This window comes from Hypanus sabinus, chromosome 12 (genome assembly GCF_030144855.1).
Source record: "Hypanus sabinus isolate sHypSab1 chromosome 12, sHypSab1.hap1, whole genome shotgun sequence".
Classification (NCBI taxonomy): domain Eukaryota; kingdom Metazoa; phylum Chordata; class Chondrichthyes; order Myliobatiformes; family Dasyatidae; genus Hypanus; species Hypanus sabinus.
In genome coordinates, this window is record NC_082717.1 from 71,239,103 (window position 1) to 71,260,581 (window position 21,479).

The 21,479-nt window shown below is 44.1% G+C and overlaps 1 protein-coding gene across 4 annotated transcripts in view; it reads right to left on the reverse strand.

The window, feature by feature from the left end:
* The window catches only part of LOC132403001 (ADP-ribose glycohydrolase MACROD1-like), a 1,163,451-nt gene that overhangs the window by 780,110 nt on the left and 361,862 nt on the right, over positions 1-21,479 (reverse strand). The window lies entirely within an intron of this gene.

Here is a 21,479-nt window from a genome sequence, read left to right on the forward strand (position 1 = left end):
TCACAAAGTTATGTTGAAGCTTTCTGAAACTCTGAGGTTACACCTAGAGTATTGCATTCAGTTCTGGTCACCACATTATAGGAAGCATGTGGAGGCTTTGAGGAGTGTGCTGAAGAGGATACAGTATCAGGATGGAGCTTGGATTAGGGGGTATATGATAGCAGAGGTTGGTCAAGCTTGGATTGTTTTGTCTGGAGTGGCGGATGCTAAGGGGAGATCTGATAAAAGTTTATTATTAAAGGAGCAAATGACAGGCAGTATTTTTTACTCCAAGATGGAAATGTCTAATACTAGAGGGCATGCACTTAAGGGGAGATGGGGTAAGTTCAAAGGGCATGCGCAGGGCAAGTTTGTTGTTTTTTTTAAAAACAGAGGGTTGTGTGAGTGCGTGGAATACAATGCTTGGGGTACTAATGATGCTAAAAACAAAAGTCAAGTGAATACGCAGAGAATGGAGGAATACTGACATTGTGTAGGCAGAAGACATTAGTTTAGTTTGGCATTTAATTAAGTCAGCACAACATCATGGGCTGAAGAGCCTGTTTTTGAGTTGTACTCTTCTCTGTTCTAAATTCTATACAACACTTCTATTAAGCAGCTGGAGATATTTTACGATGTGAGAAGTTGTTGTTGTTATGGGAGAACTTTCAGCCCAGGCAGCCTGACATGGAGGCTCCAATGCGTAGGATTGCAAAAAGGCTTCAGAAGGTTGTAGGTTCAGCCAGCTCCATCACTGGGACAACGCTCCTCACCAAAGACATCTTCAAATGGTGGTGTCTCAAGAAGGTAAGGACCTTCACTATCAAAAACATGCCCTCTTCTCATTATGACCTGTGCGGAAGGGGCACAGGAGCCTGAAGACCCACACTGCCCAATTTAGGAACAGCTTCTTCCCCTCCACCATTAGATTTCTGAACAGTCAATGAACACTATCATTATTCTTTTTTGCTTTTCTTAAAATTTAAAGCAATTTTAAGTAGTTTCACTGTGCTGTTGCCACAAAACAACAAATCTTGTGTCATCTACATCAGTGATAATAAATTTGACTCCAATTCTAAGCTAGATGAATAAGATCTGTTATGCAAAGCCAAACTTGTTTAAGATTTTTGATTTAAATTATCATTTTGCACACAAGTCTCTTGTTGCTTAATTTACCTTAATGCTGGTTGCTCTAGCTCGAGGTTATACTCTTCACTTTGTGAATATTATCAGCCAGATTTCTGATTTATGAGGCGCATTTGGAAAAACTGTAGCCAGTTTCACTGAGTTGATCACATTACCAGTGTTAATGAATGTTGGGAAGTAAACCCACTGCCAATCCCTGTGCTAATCTCAACCATGAACTGTTGTTGATTAATGGCCAGCATTATGAACAAATCAACATTCAAATCACCTCTCTCTAACTATTCGCAGTGAGTGTAAACAAATTTGATAAACAATTAAATCCATGCTAAATCAATCACACAATGAATGGGTCTTTTACTAGGTGACACTCAATGGATATATCAACTGGAAAACTGTTAAAACAATAGAAAGGAAAGGGAAAATACTGCTGTACAAAATGAGACAGCATTAAAGAAGAATATTTTCATACCTAATGCAGCATATATTTGTACCAAATAAAAACAGATTTGCAACTGAACTTATTTGTCCCATTTTCATTTTTCAAAACAAAATTAAGGAAATTTACATATTTACAACTCCCAAAAATTTTACAGCTGCATCATTTCACTTCAATTGCTTTGGAAATCCTCATCTCTGTCTCTGCTACTTCCAGAAGTGATGACTGCAACCATCTTGACTAGGCTCCATTGTTTGCCACCCGCCAGCCCAAAGATCTTAAACCCGACTAACATTAAGGCCCCATTCACCTCTCGCTGCACTGCCAGCTGATCTAATTTGGCTCATAGTTAAGCAATACCTTAAAATTCTCTGCTACATATTCAGATCCAATTACTCTCTTCCCTTCTCTCCCCACCCTCAATGCTTAGTTGCCTCCAGTCTCAGAAACTGCTACAGCTCTGCAACCTTCCATAATCTTCACACTCCTTTAATTGTAATGGATCCACCTTCATCAGTCATGTCTTATAGTTGCACAAACCCTAAATTCTGCATTTTCTTCACAATACTCTACATAAAGAGGGCCCTTTAAACAAAGATTTGTTTCTCCTTACGTCATATGTGTTCTGTTGTTAATTATTTCATCTTATTGGTCCCATAGAACACTTTGAGATGTAATGTTACACTGAAGGCACAATACAAATATAAATTTTTGCTGCTGCAGTACTGTTTTATTTTACTTCAATTATCTCTTGACAAATTACCAATACTGAATTGCAGTCATGCCCTTTGCTCCATCCTCCTCCTCCTTTATAGATAGAAAATGCACACGCGCATTATTGAATTTAATCTTTTGTGTAAACATTGGTTTAAATTAGACATTTGCTCTACAGCTGCAGGAGCTAAAAGAATCTTGGCATCTATGGCACAACTCTGCTGCAAAAATCAAATTACGGAAAAAATATTTTGGATAATTATCAGAAGCCTTAATATTGCGCACATCGCAGGTATATCAGCAGCCATATCCAATCAGCATCAGAGCTCTGATTCCAATATTCCGATCTGTGACTAACATCATCAAGAAAGAGTCACTCTCCAAATGACTTTAAATTACTTTAGATTCTGAAAGTATTTTTGAAATCTCCAAATATGCCTCTCATATGCTGTCCTTTTATTTAAGGTTTGATCACTTCCACAGCAACCATTTCCAAAATGTTCTGTGATTATTTGTCTTATCCTCTTTTATTTTTCTTCTCCTAGCCATGAACAATAAACAAATCAACCTCACAATCAAAATGTTGGTATACAAATGCTTGGAATCACACAGGTTTGCAAGACAAAATATTGTGTGGCGAAACCTGCAGCGTCAAATTTTAAGTTTAAGCTGACCTTATTTTGCCCATAATGCAATTTCTGAAAGCACTTGGAATCAAAGTTAGTAAAGTTTCTATGCTTCAAAACTCAAATTAAACTGGAACACAAACATGTGCTGAAGTGTAATGAAACAATAAAATCCAATAATTATTTTGCTATCACCAGTAGATCAAAACCTGGGGAATCAATTTATAGTTCTCAGAAAACAATTCACATTTTTGCCATAAAATGCTTTTATATAACAACAATGAGAAAGTCAATTTTAGAAAGTTCATTCACATTACTTTTATCAGCTGTTTCTAGAAAATATAACAAATCAGCTAAAAATTACAAAAAAATTGGAGTTTATCTTCCAAGACTGAAATATTACTTGAATACTGTCTGAGCCATATACTTTATCATCAAAAAAGTGAACAGTCTTGGTTATCAGAAGATGTGTCAACCCCAACAAGAATGCCCTGAGGTTCAAAGATTCACTTTATTATCAAAATATACCACTCTGAAATTTTTCATTTCTTTGTGCAGCCATGACAACAAAAAAGAAAGGGAAGGCAGCATAAATGCCACCTCCTCACAAAAAAATGAACAAAAATGTATCAGACACATCAACCCCCAAATCTCTCCTCCCACCACAAAGAAAACAATCAAAATGGATCAGGCACGCTGACCCCCAAATCCCTCCCCCTGCACAAAAAAATAAGTTCAGGTGAAAAAGCACAGAATATAAAAACTGTAACACTAAAAAAACATTTTATAGTCCAAGTCCACATCCAAAATGCAGAAAAAACCTGAGCAACACTCTCTCCAGGGGCAGGCTTTCCCCATCTGGAAGCGTAGCAGAGTGATCTAAAGGCAAGCAGCCAGTGTTCACCATCTGACTCGCTTCAATGCTTCAATCCCCCTCGTCACTTTAATCAGCGAACAATGGAAACTATAATCAGTGAAACGGGATCAAACATTGGCTCATGCGCCATCCTGCAGGCTGCTCACCATGCCGTTTGCTTACGCTGCTTCTGCCACCCGGACTCTTGGAGACTGCAGAGTGCTGATGCACGCAAATGATCTCCAAACAGCAAAACATAGTCTCCAACACACTCAAGACAAGAAACAAAAGTAAAAGACATAAAAGAAGTGAAAATAAAAGATGAGTAGTCTTTGGGGTATTGCGCCTGTTTCTCTATTGATGTGTACAATGTCCTGGGTATGTTACTCAAAATGGCCTCTTTGGTTTGTTACAAGTAGGAATGTTTCTTTGTCGGATAAGTGTTTCTCTAGCCGTTGTTTCACTTTAGAATGGCTGATATGGTAATTGTATTCATTTGTTAATCAATGGGGAATGTCATTGTGTCTTGTGATGCTGGGAACTTGGGAGAGGGGTTTTCGCGGGGTTTTTTGGGGGAGGCCGAGGAAGACATGGAAGAAGGTGGACGTGTGCTGGACTGCTCGTAAGACCACCGGGGTGGTCCCAGGTGCGACGGCCGGATGGGTCGATTGGTTCGTTGATTGAGCTCCAACGAGTGCACTAAACAGACTGAACTTTGATAAGTGGCGCCTTTTGTTTTTTTTCCTTGTGTATATATATTGTATTGCTTACTACTCTTTTTAATTTTAGTAAACTCTTTAAAGTGTATTTCATAACGGTATTTGTTGTGGATTTGATACTGTTGGCGGGCTCGAGGCGTAAACTCGATTCTCACAGCACCTGCGTGTACGGGAGGTGGGTTGGAGAGTGGCTGGATCCCTTTTTCCCCTAGACATATACCAGCCTGTGGGTAAGTGTTACATTTGTGGGGTGCTCGTCCCGGATTGGATTGTCAGGGGCTGTGGAGTCGCGCAGGCAGCACAGCGGAGATGGACAGAGATAAGTTTGTTTGTTGGTGCCAGTTTGAAGATGTACCGGTACAGTACGCATGCGTAGTGAGCGGAGTGGATTTTCGAGTTTCAGGAGACGTGATAGTGAGGGGTTTAAGTTCGGTGAAGGGTATTGGGCAGGTAGAATTGGTAGCTAGACGGTGTGGTAAAGAGGTGGGGTCTAGCTGGGTGTTGGTTCGTACGAGTGCTGAAGTCAGGACAGTGGGACTGCCGGCGACGGTCAGTGTACCGGGGGAGGCGGGCCCGTGGGGGCTCCACTTCTACAAGGATGAGGCTGAGGAGACATCGGAGGAGGAGTTAGAGCTAGAGGTGGACCCCAGAGAGGTGCCCGGCACTAGTAAAGGGAGGTGGGAGGAGGGAGTCGTGACTAAGCCCCGCTCCCCAGGTAGGGTGGAAGCCTCGGAGCTGGCAGCCGCACTTTATTCCCTGGTGGGGGTGGCCGAGAGGCCACGGCTGAAGCTGGGGGTGTTCTCCGGAGCCAAGCCTACTCCGGATGGGGAGGTGGACTATGAGACCTGGATCGAGCATACGTCTTTGATGTTAGAGGAGTGGCCAGGTTCAGAGGAGGGTCACTTTAGGTGGGATTGTGAGAGACAAGGAGTCCCGCGGAGGACAAGCCCCCCTGCGACTAAGAAGGGAGAGGTGTCGGGGAAACTTAGGAGAGGCTCAGTGAGGGAATGGACTGGAGCCTCTGGAGGAACACGTTCCCAGAGATCAGCCGGAAGACCACCGGGTGCCCACGCCTCTGTTCCGGATGGGCTGGTAGGACCCCGTGCCAGTGTGGGTCTACGGATAGAGGGAGTTTACGCAAAAGCCGTTCTTGATACTGGATCGCAGGTGACCTTATTGTACCGGTCTTTCTACAATCAACATCTAAAGCATTTGCCCGTAACACCATTTGACGCCCTGCAGATTTGGGGTGTGAGCGAGGGTGACTACCCGTACGATGGGTACCTATCGGTGAGATTGGAGTTCTCGGAGGGTGATGTGGGAGTGTCGGAAGCTATTGAGACGTTGGTGTTGGTGTGTCCTGACCCGGTGGAAACCGGTGGTGCTGCCCTCCTGGTGGGGACTAACTCCCCAGTTGTGCGACGGCTCCTGGGAGCTTGTAAGGAGAAAGGGGGGGAAGACTTTCTGGAGACCCTCTCGGTGCATCCAGTGTTTCGAGCAGTGTTCGAAGAAGGGGTTGCCTCCCAAGGGCTGGACCCGGAGTGTAAACGAGGGACGGTGTGGTGTACGCAGGCGAGGCCCAAGGTGATCCAACCAGGGGAGGTAGCACTAGTGATGGGGACCCCCAGATTCCCAGGAGTGCCGACAGGAGAAGCCCTGTTAGTAGATGCCCCAGACGATCTTGAAGGGGAGACACGATTTCCGGCGGGGGCGCTGGTGAGGCCCGAAGTGCAGAGACCAGGGGTGGTACATGCGAGGCGTATAGCTATAAGTGTCAGGAACACCACGGCAAGAGAAATCACCTTTAAGAGGGGAATGCCGCTGGCACATCTGTTCCCGGTGACGGTAATGTCCAGCGCACTAGTGCGGACCCCTAACGGGGAGGGATCGGAGCATCGAAGGGAGCTGACCGCTGAAGCCTTTAACTTCGGGGATTCCCCAGTGTCGCCGGAGTGGAAACGCAGGCTAGTGGAGAAGATGCTGAAGATGGAAGCTGTTTTTTCTCGGGGCGAGTTTGATGTTGGCTGCTCCAAAAGCACTCGCCACACCATCCGGGTGACGGAGGACACCCCGTTCCGAGAGAGATCCCGGCGGCTGGCTCCGGCAGATGTTGAGGACGTGCGACAGCACTTGTGCAAGTTGAAGGAGGCCGGAATCATAGCTGAGTCTCGAAGTCCTTATGCGTCCCCAATAGTGGTGGCACGGAAGAAGAATGGGCGAGTGCGCATGTGTGTTGACTACAGGACGTTGAATCGGCGAACTGTCCCTGATCAATATACTGTCCCAAGAGTCGAGGATGCGTTGGCCTGCCTGAGCGGTGCAAAGTGGTTCAGTGTGCTGGATTTAAGAAGTGGGTATTACCAGATCCCGATGAGTGCGGCCGATAAAGAGAAGACCGCTTTTATCTGCCCACTGGGGTTCTTTCAGTTCGAACGAATGCCCCAAGGCATATCCGGAGCCCCAGCCACCTTCCAGAGGCTCATGGAGAGAACTGTGGGGGATATGAATCTGTTGGAGGTGCTGGTGTACCTGGACGATTTGATAGTGTTTGGATCGACTTTGGAGGAACATGAGGAGAGACTGTTGAAGGTGTTGGGCCGGCTTAATGAAGAAGGGTTGAAGCTTTCCCTGGACAAATGCCAGTTCTGCAAGTCGTCGGTTAACTACATTGGCCATATCATTTTGCGAGAGGGAGTGGCTACTGATCCAACCAAGATAGAGGCTGTGACCACCTGGCCGAGACCCCAGAAAGTGGGTGCTCTGCGCTCATTTTTGGGGTTCTGTGGGTATTACCGGCGATTTGTGAAAGGATACGCCAAAGTGTGTCACCCGTTAACTCAGCTGTTGTGTGGCTATCCCCCGGTGGGGAAGAAGAGGACGGGGAACCAGAGGCAGGATGCTGGAGGATACTGGAACCCGGCGGAACCTTTTGGCTCGAGATGGGATGATCAATGTGAAGAGGCGTTCCGATCTTTGAAAAGGGCACTGACCCAGGCCCCGGTGTTGGCTTTTGCCGATCCCCAGAAGCCATATGTGCTGCACACGGATGCCAGCCGAGAGGGTCTCGGGGCTGTTCTGTACCAGGAGCATGGCAAAGCATTGAGGCCGGTAGCCTTTGTCAGCCGAAGCTTGTCGCCATCGGAGAGAAACTATCCCACTCACAAGTTGGAGTTCCTGGCGCTGAAGTGGGCGGTGGTGGACAAGCTGGGCGATTACCTTTACGGAGCCAAGTTTGAGGTGAGAACGGATAACAATCCTCTCACTTATATTTTGACTTCGGCGAAGCTGGATGCCACAGGACATCGGTGGCTGGCGGCATTGTCGGTATATGATTTCAGCCTGAGGTACCGCCCCGGAAGCAAGAATATCGATGCGGATGCATTGTCTCGTCGGGAGCCGGGGGAGGAGGAGAAGGACGAGGAGTGGGAGAGTGTCCCTGCCCCTGGAGTGAAGGCGATGTGTCAGTTTGTTATCACCGTGAAGGCCGAGGGAAGAGGGAGGCTGGAACGAGCCGTGGACCATTTGGGGGTTTTTGACGACGCCATACCCCTAGTTTACTGTGACCTGACCGCTCTGGGGACTAAACAGTTGCCGGAACTGAGTCCGGGGGAAGTGGCAACTGCTCAGCAAAATGACCCGGGCATTGGCACAGTGTGGAGAGCGGTCGAGAAGGGGGATGGGGCGTTGGCTGAGAAGGCGAAACACCCATACGTGCCTCTGTTGTTGAAGGAGTGGTCTCGGTTGAAGTTAAAGAACAAAATCTTGTACCGGGTAACAACGCCTCCGGACCAACCCCGCTGTTGGCAACTGGTCCTGCCAGAGGAGTATCACCAGACTGTACTCCAGGCCTTACATGATGATTCTGGACATTTGGGGGTGGAAAAGACATATGGATTACTCAAAGACCGGTTCTACTGGCCCCGGATGAGGGGGGACGTCGAAGAATACTGTAGGGGATGCCGTCGTTGCATCCAGAGGAAGACCCTGCCAGCGTTGGCGGCTCCACTGTCGCACTTGCAGAGTGCGGGACCTCTGGACCTGGTATGTATGGATTTCCTGTCGATTGAGCCTGACACCAGCAACACCGCGAATGTATTAGTCATCACCGATCATTACACTCGCTATGCTCAGGCATTTCCCACCAAGGATCAGAAGGCGACGACAGTGGCGAAGGTGCTATGGGAGAAGTACTTTGTGCATTACGGCCTTCCCAGGCGAATCCATAGTGATCAGGGGCGGGACTTTGAGAGCCGCCTTATCCAGGAATTACTGACTATGCTTGGGGTTGAGAAATCCAGGACTACCCCTTACCACCCACAGGGAGATCCTCAGCCAGAGAGATTCAACAGGACCCTGTTGGATATGCTTGGGACGCTGGAGATTGGGCAGAAAAGCAGGTGGAGTCGTCATATTGGACAATTGGTTCACTGTTACAATTGTACTCGCAATGAGGCTACAGGGTATTCACCCTATTATCTGATGTTTGGGCGGGAAGCGAGGTTGCCCATTGACGTGTGTTTTGGAGGTGGAGTGGGTGAATTTCCCGGGAAGTCCCATCTAAAGTACGTGTCCGACATGAAGAGGGAGTTACAGCGGGCGTACGAGTTGGCCGAGGCGGCAGCTACCAAACAAAATCAGCGGAATAAGATGCGGTATGATCGAAAGGTGAAGTTTGTACAATTATTACCGGGCGACCGGGTCCTTTTACGGAATTTGGGACTCCCTGGTAAGCACAAGTTGGCAGATCGATGGGCGGCCAGCCCCTATGTAATAGAGAGCCAGATGCCGAACCTGCCAGTTTACCGGGTGAAACCCGAGGATGGAAAAGGGCCTATCAAGGTACTCCATAGGAATCACCTGCTGCCACTGGGTCAAGCGGTGCAGGTGGATAAGGAGCCCGAGTGGGAGGTTACGCCCAGTACAAGGACTCTGCGAGGGAGCGGAGAACGGGAAGAGCCCGCTGCTGAAGAGCGGGGACGGGTCCCTCACTCGGGAATGGCTACCGATTCAGAGGAGGACGACTCAGATGAGTGGGTCCTGTTCCCATTCGCTAGTGCTCCAGTACCAGGAGAGGAGGCTCCTGGCCCTTCCCATACTGAATTGGGTGAGAGGAGGGAAGGTCTTGAGGGGCAGATGGAGAGGCAGCCTACATTGGTGGGAGAGAGGGTGGAATCTGAGCGTGAGCCGGAGAGATCTCGGGTGAGGGAGGACCCCTGTGAGGAAGGGGGTGCGGGTCTGTCAGGTAGACCTGGGGTGTCCGAGACAGTGGGTTCGCAGGTGACGAGGGAGCCCAGTGGGGCAGAAGGGGTATGGAGATCTCAGAGGATTAGGCGCCCCCCGGAGCGGTTGACATATGTGGTACCGGGAGAACCGAGTGTGATTTCTACTGCTTTGGGTAGTTATGTCATTGCCTTCTGCACCTGGGTTGGGTTTTGTGTGTTGCAAGAAGCTTTGGGGACCTCTAGTAATGCCATGAGGGCATGACATTTGCTGGTGGGGAGAGAATGTACAATGTCCTGGGTATGTTACTCAAAATGGCCTCTTTGGTTTGTTACAAGTAGGAATGTTTCTTTGTCGGATAAGTGTTTCTCTAGCCGTTGTTTCACTTTAGAATGGCTGATATGGTAATTGTATTCATTTGTTAATCAATGGGGAATGTCATTGTGTCTTGTGATGCTGGGAACTTGGGAGAGGGGTTTTCGCGGGGTTTTTTGGGGGAGGCCGAGGAAGACATGGAAGAAGGTGGACGTGTGCTGGACTGCTCGTAAGACCACCGGGGTGGTCCCAGGTGCGACGGCCGGATGGGTCGATTGGTTCGTTGATTGAGCTCCAACGAGTGCACTAAACAGACTGAACTTTGATAAGTGGCGCCTTTTGTTTTTTTTCCTTGTGTATATATATTGTATTGCTTACTACTCTTTTTAATTTTAGTAAACTCTTTAAAGTGTATTTCATAACGGTATTTGTTGTGGATTTGATACTGTTGGCGGGCTCGAGGCGTAAACTCGATTCTCACAGCACCTGCGTGTACGGGAGGTGGGTTGGAGAGTGGCTGGATCCCTTTTTCCCCTAGACATATACCAGCCTGTGGGTAAGTGTTACAGATGCTTTGCTGCAGGCTTGGTGTTCGGTGGGGGGGGGGGCACCAATGATCTTTGCTGGTGGGGGGGTCGTTGCTTTGCTGCTGCTCATGCGTGGGAGGAAGGAGTTGGGGGGGGCTTTGGGGTTCTAACATTTAACTGTCGTTCACTCTTCAGGGCACTCCATTTTTTGCAGATGTTTGCGAAGAAAAAGAATTTCAGGACGTATATTATATACATTCCTCTGACATTAAATGTACCTACTGGAGTCTATTGAAAAAGATGGTTCCACGATCTATCCAGAAAAACCAAAGGAGATTATATGCAGGCACCAACTTGACCGTACGCATATCCAATCGATGCTTACCAGTCAACCTTCTTGTGAGGTCTTATGATAAATAATTGGAGACATAATAGAAGAACTCTACCCCACCTAACCTGTCCACTGAATTTCACTGCCACTTTCCATACATTAAGCAATTTGCTAATTTGCTTCTTGAGCACAAAATCCATCTGTAGTAAATTTGGTTTTGGACTCATGGACCAAGACTCTTCAAAGATAATTCCATTCAGTCAAGTTTTCCTCTGGTAAAAATATTTATCTTTGTATGTAAAAAATCAAATCAGGTTTAATATAACTGGCATATGTCGTGAAATTCATTAGTTCTGCAGCTGCAGTACAACGCAATACATCATAAATACAGAAAAAAATGAATTACAGCAATTATATACAAAGATAGTGAACCCTTTAGAATTTGCTCTACTTCTGCATAAATATGACCTAAAACGTGATCAGATCTTCACACAAGTCCTAAAATGAGATAGTGAACCCTGTTAAATAAATAACACAAAATACATTATATTTGCTCATTTATTTATTCAGAAAAAAAATCTAATATTTCATGTATTTGTAGGAAAAATTATGTGAATCCTTACTTTCAATAACTGGCGTGACCTCCTTGTACTGCAATAACTTCAACCAAGCAGTTCCGGGAACTGTTGATCACACCTCTATTTAGGCTTTGAGGGATTTTAGGCCATTCCTTCTTACAAAACTGCTTGGACTCTGGGATATTGATGGGCTTCCTTGCATGAACTACTTGCTTCAGGTCCTTCCACAACATTTCTATAGGATTTGCTGGACTTTGCCTTGGTCATGCCAAAATGTGAAATTTCTTCTGCTTTAACCATTCTTTGGTAGACTGACTTGTGTCTTTAGGGTCACTGTCTTGCTGCATGATCCACTTTTTCTTGAGCTTCAGTTCATGGACGAATACCCTGACATTTTCCTGATAAATCTGCTGGTACAATTCAAAATTCATAGTTCCATCAATGATGGTAAGCCAGCCTGGTTCCAAGCTAACAAAACAGACCCAAACCATAAAACTGCCACCACCATGTTTCATTGATGGGATGAGGTTCTAGTGTTGGAATGCAGTGTTTGCTTTTTACCAAACATAACACTTCTCATTTAAGCCAAAAAGACACATCCATCCACAGAACATTCTTCCAATAGCCTTCTGGCTTACCCATGTCATCTTTAGCAAACTTTAGATGGGCAGCAATGTTCTTCTTGGAGAGTAATGGCTTTCTCCTTGCATACTGTTGTTCAGTGTTTGCCTGATGGTGGACTCAAAAACACATTAACCAATGCAAGAGAGGCCTGTTGTTCCTTAAATGTTACCCTGGGGTTCTTTATAACTTCTTGGAATATTACCTAGCCCTTGAAGTGATTTTTAATGGTTGACCACTCCTGGTGATGAATTTCCTCCATTTGTACATCATTGGCCAGACTGTGGATTGGTGGAATCCAAACTCTTTAGAAATGGGTTTGTATCCTTTTCTAGCCTGATGAGCATCAACAATTTGTTTTCTGAGGTCCTCAGAAATCTCCTTTGATCGAGACATGGCACACTTCCAAAAACCTGTGTGGTGAAGACAGACTTTGATAATGAAGACCCAAGTTTATGTTCTTTAAATAGGTCAGAGTCTGCCACACTCGCTCCTAATTGCAATCGCATTGATTGAAACACTGACTCTAACTTCCACTTCAAATGAACTGATAATCCAAGAGGTTCACATGCTTTTTCCAACAAATACATGTAATATTGGATAATTCTTCTCAATAAACAAATGAACAAGTATAATGTCCTTTGTGCTATTTATTTAATTGGTTCTCTATCTCATTTTAGGACTTACTGAAGATCTAATCACATTTTAGGTCATATTTATGCATAAGAAGAGAAAATTCCACAGGGTACACAAACTTTATAGCACCATTGTATATGTATATTAAACAGTTAAGTTAAAATAAGTCATGGAAAAACAGAAATTAATAAAATAGTGAGGTAGTGTTCATGAGTCCAATATCCATTTAGATATTGGATGCCAAAGGGGAAGAAGCTATTCCTGAACTGCTGAGTGTGTGCCTTCAGGCTTCTGTACCTCCTTCCTGATGGAAACAATTAGAAGAGCCCATGTCCTGAGTGGTAAGGGTCCTTAATGATCGACAACTGTCTTCCTGAGGCATCGCTCCTTGAAGATGTTTTGGATACTATGGAGGCTAGTACCCATGATGGAGCTGAGTAATTTTACAACTTTGAACAACTTTGTATTCAAGATAGCCTTCACAATCCCAAAATACAAAATCTCTTCAGCTAACCAAATAAAAAAAAGAGTGGACAGTGTTGGAATGTAAGAAACACACTGATTGTTTGCACATAACAGCTTTCTACAAACATCTCTCAGTGATATTGGCTCCAGGGTTACTGTTTTGCAGACTACACAAGAGGGGTTTCCTGGCCAGTTTCTTCTTACCTGAAAAGCTGCTTATCTTTCAGTGCTGCACTTCAGGCTATTCTGGATGTTTAGCTCAAGCCCCTGAAACAGGACAGCCTTTCCTCTGTTTGTATATACATACCCACTGGGTCATAGTCTCATGCCTCAAGCACAGGATCAGCAAAAACTGGAGGTACAGACATACTGTTTACAACACTACACCATTTTTGAGCAGCGTGACTGACTGATACAACCAGAAATGGATCCCACAGTGCTGAGGTTCAGCATTTGAATGACAGACTGATCCGGTGGCCTCTGTCACAATTGTTACATTACTGCTGATCTGTCTGCAAGTGGTTGAGGACTATGCAGATTTTACCCAGAAGGTTAAAGCTCGGAATTTTGGCACTCCTATCAGTTTCTGGTTTTACTCCTGATTATGTTTGTGGTTAACCAGGTGGTGTACTGCAGGGAAATGGGACTGTTATTAGCTTTCAGAGTAGTACTGTGTTTCAGATGGTCGAGTGAGGTTTCTGACAGATCTGCAGGGAAAATCTGTTTAAGGTTCTTCATCTGTGGGAGTGCTGTGTTGGCTTCAAGCAGAGATATTCAGGAGAAAGTTTTCTTGATGAACATCATGGTATTCTATGTGGGATAGTAGTCGAGCTGTGCTGGATTTAAAACTCCACAGCTGATCTCCAAAGTTTTCAAGAGATTGATATTTACCATTTGTATGGTGGTTCCCGAGAAACTTTTTGAGCAGTTGTACTAGTCTGTTAAATAGACCAGGGAAGGGCAGCAGTGTGCAGCTTGTTGGCTGTGCTGTCTCAGACACCACATTCTGTATGTTCTGTGATTCTCTGTCTTGACCTAGACTCTAATTGTCCAGATGCATTATTGATATTAATGTGTAACCAAGAGTGCTCCATTGCACTGAATGTGGGACTTGCTTTATTTTTCCCGCTGAGTATTCTGCTGAAGGAATAAAGGACTCATGTCTTTCAAATGGCAATCATTTTCAATATTTAAATTGACTAGAGCATAGAGTTCAATTAAACAGCCCAGTTCGTATGTTCTGAGCTTCAGCTGAACAACAGTTTTGCAGGCAAGTTCAAATTAATTATTAAGGGACTAAGGAACATACAAGTCCTCATTTAAATTTGCAAATATAACCCAGGCTGCTATTAGAGCAGGTAGTTCATTCTGTAGGCTTGATGAAACTAGCCAAGGATTCCAAATATTGCAGCAACCAGTGTTGCCTATGGGTATGCGGTTGGATCTGTAGCCATAGACTGAAAAACTATAGCTTCCTGCCAGAATTATTGGGTAATGAAACATTAGTAGTGGTTTTATAATCGTGGGTTAGTATCACATTCTTTAGTAGGATTAGTCTAATTAATTCCACACTTCTCTTTCTCCGGAACTTTGCAATATTGTTTCCCTTTCTGTCAATGAATGGTTAGGGGTGTAGGGAGAAACGTATGCTCACCAAGCATACTAATTATCTCACTAGCAAAATAGGGAAATTGCCTTTGGCATAAAAGTGAGGGAAACCACATTCTCTGCTTGTTGGCAACAATATTGTCTGGTAGTTAATCTGGAATTAAAACAAAAATCTAATTTTTCCCCTCGGATATAGCTGACATCCCATCGAACTTATTCGCCTCATTGCTACTTACTCAAAGAGGAAATACACCCACATCAACATCCTGCATCCTTGGTAATTAAGGCACCATGTAATGGCATCAGATTACCAGGCACATGGGATTTTATTGCATCTCCTTTTCAGCTTATTGTACTTGGTAGATTCATTGCACTTCAACATTGTTCCCCAACCACTCCTCCCCCCACCGCATCTGAACTATATTTTATAGGAATGCTATTGAGAGCATCCTGACAAGTTGCATCTTCATCTGATATGGCAACAGCTGAGCATAGGACCCAAAGTCTTCACAAAGGGCTGTGAGAATGGCTCAGAGGGTCATAGGAATCTCTCTACCATCCATCGGGGACATTTATTAGCAATGCTGTGCGCGCAGGGTCCTTAGCATTATCAAGGATCCTACCCATCCATCCAGCATCCTCTTTGACTTTCCACCATTAGGCAGGAAACTCCAATGCATCAAAACAAGAACAGTTAGGATGGGAAAGTTTCTTCCCTTGGGCCATTAGGCTTCTGAACACCCTACCGTATCACATTCAAAGTGTCACTGGTTAATCTGTTATCTACCTTACATTATTAAATGTACTTCAGTTTATTTGTATGTAATCCATCTGTAGATTTCATCCTTAAAAAGTTATTAAGTGTTATCTGTGTTATGCACAGTGGTTTACACCATAGTTCAGAGAAACATTGTCTCATTTGACAGTGTACATGTATACAGTTAAATGACAGGAAACTTGATTTGACTTGATTGGGAAGTTGCTTTGAGCAAGCCCACATCTGAACGTGGAGGATGCTTAAAGTCAAAATGCACAGAATACAGTACAGGTATGTTCCAGTAAGAAGGACGAACCCTGGATGTCGAGAAAGGTGATGAATTTAGTTCAAAAGAAAAAGAAAAAGCACATAAAGCTTAAGAAGCTAGAATCAAACACAGTCCTTGAGGATTATAAAGAAGCCAGAAATGTATATACAGTGAGGAGTGGTTAGCCTGCAAATCCACAGTCATATGCTTGGTCTTGTCCACGTTGAGGCTCAAGTTGTTGTGCTACCAACTGCTCTACTTCCTCCTTCTGTGCCGCTCGTTATTGTTGTTGATTAGGCCAACTAACATTGTTTTGTCAGAGAACTTGATGATTTGGAGTGAACTGCATCTAGCATTGGGGTCCCGAATTAGCAGCGTGAACACCAGCAGGCTGAGCACACAGCCACTGCTCAGTATGATGGAGATTGACATGTTTCTGACAACGCATACTCACTGGAGCCTTTCTGTCAAGAAGTCTCAGATCCAGTTACCGAGAAAGGTGTTGAGATCCAATGAGGGCAATTTACCCACTGGCTTCCAAGGGATGATCACATTAACTGCCAAGCTGAAGCAAAAAAAATAGGATCCTGACACGTGTCCATTTTCCAGGTGGGACAGGATGGAGTGGAATGCAGAGGCTACAGTATAATCAATGGATCGACTTGAGCAATTATCAACCTGGAAAGAGTCTGGGATAGCAGGAAGTTGGGATTTAATATGATCCATGACCCACCATCAAAGCACTCCGTTATTGTTGAGGTCAGTGCCATGGGACAGTAATCATTGAGGCAGGTTTCTGTTGCCATCTTGGGCGCTGGGGTGACGGTAATGGGGTGAAGCTTGAAAGGACAGTGGACCATACCAGAGAGAGTGTTGAAGATACCTGCTGGAAACTCTTATTTGGTCTGCATAGTCCTCAGCACCTCATCAGGTATGTTATCAGGACCTGCAGTTTTATGTGGACCCTGGCTAGCACCTTCCTAAAATTGCTGTGGGCAGATGGAGTGCCTGCTCCTCAGATGGAAGTGGATCTTCATCCTCAGCACCTCTTTCCATTGTTTTCTACATAGTTCAGTCTAGTTTTTGTACTGTATCATTTAACACCATGGTCCTGTAAAACCATTGTCTCATTTTTATTAAGTACTGTACCAGCAGTTATGGTCGAAATGACAATAAAAGTGACTTGACTCGATTCAGCCAATCAGGAAGAGACATGTCACGGTTGTTGACGTGCAGGGTGGACTGTAGTTCATTATGGTCTTAATGCCCTGCCACATGTGCCTCATGTCTCTGGTGTCACAGAAATGGCTGCACATTTTTTGTGAATAATCCTGTTTTGTGTTCTGGGTGGCATGGAAAAGCACAGGTTTTGCTGGCCTGAGAGCTGTAATCTGCAAGCGACATCCTGATCTCTCAGCCGTGCCCTACCTCTGTTATCAGCCATGGTTTCTGGTTTGCCCTCTCAGAGATATGTTTAATAATGGTGACATCCTCCATGCAGTTCTCTATGTTGCCAGTCACAGATCTTGTATATTCAATGTTATCACCAGTATCACCTTGATGCTCAGAGTAGACTCAATGGGCTGAATGGCCTAATTCTACTCCTATGTCTTACAGTCTACGGTTAATGTGATGGTCGTAGGCAGCCACCTCCCTGAACATGCTTCAGTTCGTGTTTTCAAAACAGTCCCACAATGCTGGTCCTCCTTCTGACCAGATTTTTAGTTCCCTTTGAACTGGTCTGACATGTTTAATCAGTGGTCAGAATGCAGGAATTAGCATAACAGATAAGCAATCAGAGAATCCAGGAAGAGGTCTTGTACGCACCAGGGATGTTGGTATAAACCAGGTCTAATGTATTCTCACCTCCGGTAGCAAAGTCAACATACTGACAGAATTTAAGCAGGACTGTTTTTAAATTAGCCTCCTTGAACTTGCCAGCAACAATAAAAAAAACCTTCGGTGCGTAGTTTCCAAATCACTGACGATGCTGTAAAGTTCATGCAGCACTTCGGGGTGGTGGTTACCTAGGAAGGTAGCATTGGCAGAAGCTTTAGAATAGTTTGAGACATTTAGATAGGCACATGAATATGAGGAAAATGGTAGGATCTGAACATTGTGCAGGCAGAAGGGATTAGTTTAGTTAGCCATTTGAGTATTAATTTCATTGGTTTGGCACAACATTGTGGGCTGAAGGGCCTATTCCTGTGTTGTAGTGTTCCATATTTAATATTTTGAAACAGTAATTGAGACTTAAAAACTTAACTGATTCAAAAAACTGCAGAACATCAAGGTTGCTGAAGGGACAAGTTCAATTTTTCTTTCTGTTTGTACAAAACAACCAGAAATCCACTTCATTTCTCTGATTGCTTGAGAAGCAGCGAATTCTGAATTTGTAAGCCCTCAAACCCCTACCCCTGTATCCCTGTACTAAAGAATTGATTGAGAAAGACTGACCATGTCCAATCACACAAATCATCAGGAACTCATGCTCTTCTGACAAAAAGCCAGGAATCCAAGTCCTGATCCATTAACAATTTCTTATGCCAGAGTTCCAGTGCAATTTCATCAAAAAGGCTTAAGATTTTCTGCCATGAAACAATTTTGGACTGAAACATGCTAGGTCCTGAGGAACATAAATGCTGACAGGCAAGTGGAAGCAAAATAAGTTTACTGTGTATGTCAGAAAGCAACATTCAAGTTACATCCGGTTTAAAATGGCGCCACTGATGGTGAGCAACAGCTCTCTGGTGGTTCAAAAGGCAAGAAACTCAACTCAAAACACCTTTTGTGAAATAAATTGTGGTAAACTGTCACCAAAATCAATGAAGGGGTGAGCTGAGGCAAAGCAAATTTGAGTGATGAGCCGTGCTGGTGCGTTGCAAAATTGACACAGATAGAGTTGAAGTAAGCGATTCAGAGAAGTCAAGGCAGAGGAGTTTCAATGCCCGGCCAACTAACCCAGATGTGAGGCTGGATCGCTCTAAGCACTGAGCCAATTTGGAGAGGTTGAGAACAGCTTCAGGCTGGGCGACGAGATACACAGAGAATCGCCAGGCGATGAGGTCTAGGCCCGGACTGTTTCACAGGCCAGGGTCCTAATGTGAGACATGGTCACTATTTGGACAATGGACTGGAAAGGCAGGGTATCGTGACCAAAGGCAAGAGTCGGGCCAATTTCGCTTGCTGTTTTGTGATGTTCACTCCTCTCTCCGCGATGGTGAGGCCATGAGACTGCCCTGGCTACTGTGCTTTGTGTCTGCAAGCTTTGTGGTGATTTGCCCCACTAATATAATGAACTGAGACCAAGGCTTGGGCCTACTCCGGGCTGCTCCTGGGATTCAGATCTCAGGACTCAATTTGGTTCGGAATGATGTTGTTTGCTTCCATTGTTACCATGATACATTGAATCTAATCAGTCAATATCTTATCTTATGATAGAGCAGGTTGGAGGGCTAAATGGCTACCTCATGCTCCCAGTTCACAAATTTACTTGTGTTTTATTTCCTTGCATGTATTGAGCAAAAACAGTAACTTAGTTGAAGGTTCAAAGATTCATTTATCATCAAATACACAGCTCTGAAATTTTCCTTCTCCAGACAGCCACAAAACCAAGAAAAGAAAGGCAGCATAATCATCAACCTCAATCCCTCCTCCCCACAAAAAAATGAACAAAAAGGCAACAGGCACATCGACCCATGAATTCCCCTCCCACACACACAGAAAAAATGAGAAAGATCAGGTGAAAAACACAGAATACAAAAGAAAAACATAAGACTAGAAAAAAAGTCAACAGTCCAAGTCCACATCCAAAACACAGAAAACCTGGGTAACACTTCCCCTCTCCATCACAGAGCAATCTCATCAACAATTAAAGACCGTCTCCCCTCTGTGTAACAGAACAATCTCACCAGTGATAAAAGGCAGTCTCCCCTCTCCGTGCAGAGAGGTCCCTCAGTGATAAAAAGGCGGACAGCTGGCATTTAAATCTCCCTCATCACTTTAAACGTCGAGCAATGAAATCTTTCATCAGCAAAATGGAGTTGAACATCAGCTCACAACCTTCTCGCCACCTCTGTCTCCCAGAATCCCCTTGGAGATTGCAAAGCGCTGAAACACCCAATTGATCTCTAAACTGCAATTCACAGGTTCCAACAGTTCCAAAATCACATTCAAGATGAAAACATAAAAGGTATAAAAGTAAGACATACAGTTTCATGATCTATCCAGATGTCGATAGAAGGAATGTTGTATGAGAGCGCCATCTTGACCAGAATAATTCTTGTTCAGACTGCATTCAGACTTTAACTGGATTTAGCTAAGAATATCATTATTTATTCAAAGACTGTAAGTTGCCATGAACTGTGCTCCTGGTAATGAGTGATCTAATTATGGGCAACAACTACTTGCATTTTAATTGTGTCTTTAATGTACTAAAGCATCCAGAGCTACTTCAAGAGCATTATCAAATAAGATTTTGCAAAAAATCACTCCACATACTTCAAAGAGAAGTGAGAGGTATATGTCAAGGAGCGTCTTTCAAAAAAGAGGATAAAAACAAGAAGAAAAACATGTAGAAAGAATATCCCCATGCTTTAGAGCTGGGTAATTGAAAGCATGGCTGAAATAGTGAAGAGATTAAAATCTGAAGTCTGTGAGAATGGAAAGCAGAGATGGAAAGACGACCTCCTCCAGCTTTGACAAGCTGAAGGAGGCTGTCTTTCCACTAACACTAAGGCATTAACAAATACAATTCACAAAGGACTTTGAATTACAACCAATTTTCTGGTTGTAACACCTTCATCATCATTGCCCAGACATGTAGAGATGACAAATCCAATTCCTAAGCCATTGACACATTTTCCAATGCTCATTTCAGATAAATCTAGCTTCAGACCAGTTAAGTTTGATCACATTAAGGGCTTTCTCTGCGCCAAAAGAACACACACAAATGGACTATGTGGGTGGCCACGTTCTGTCATATGCCACTTCAATCAAAATTAACGGCCAATCACTGTTTACCTCAGTCATTTATGCTGCATTAAAAGATGACAGCCCCAGGAAAGTCTGAAACTAAACAAATTTACACCAACAGATTTAAAATCACTCTGATAAATTTGAAACAGACACCAGAGAAAGACAGCTTTACCAATATCACATACAGCATACCATAAATTTGCTCCTGGTATCATTCCTGAAAGCAAAAGGATGTTTGAAATAATCTAAAATAGGCCAGAGGACAACACTTTCAACAGATGCGTACAACCAATATGCATCACCACTGATTTCAGTACTAATGTACTGACAAATGCAGTGGACTACCATCGCAAGAAAATAAACAAAATGTATGTCTATATTTCAATACCCATTAGGAAAATCATAAGTATTCACTGCAAAAATATTTCAAAATTCATACTCCTTTCAATGAAATTAGAATAAGGATATGATTATAAAAGAACATAGGACGTTCAATGATAAAAGCCTTTAATTGTACATCCTTTCTTTCAACTACAGACACACAATCACATTGCTATCAGCTACATCCCATCTTGTTGCAAATGGAAAGTTTTGAGTTAATTAATTGTAACAGATGCATTCAAGAGAAGAAAATCCACAACACGAAATACATAAACAGTTCCACTGTAAAGGTACATCACTAGTCAAAGTAAAAAGTGCT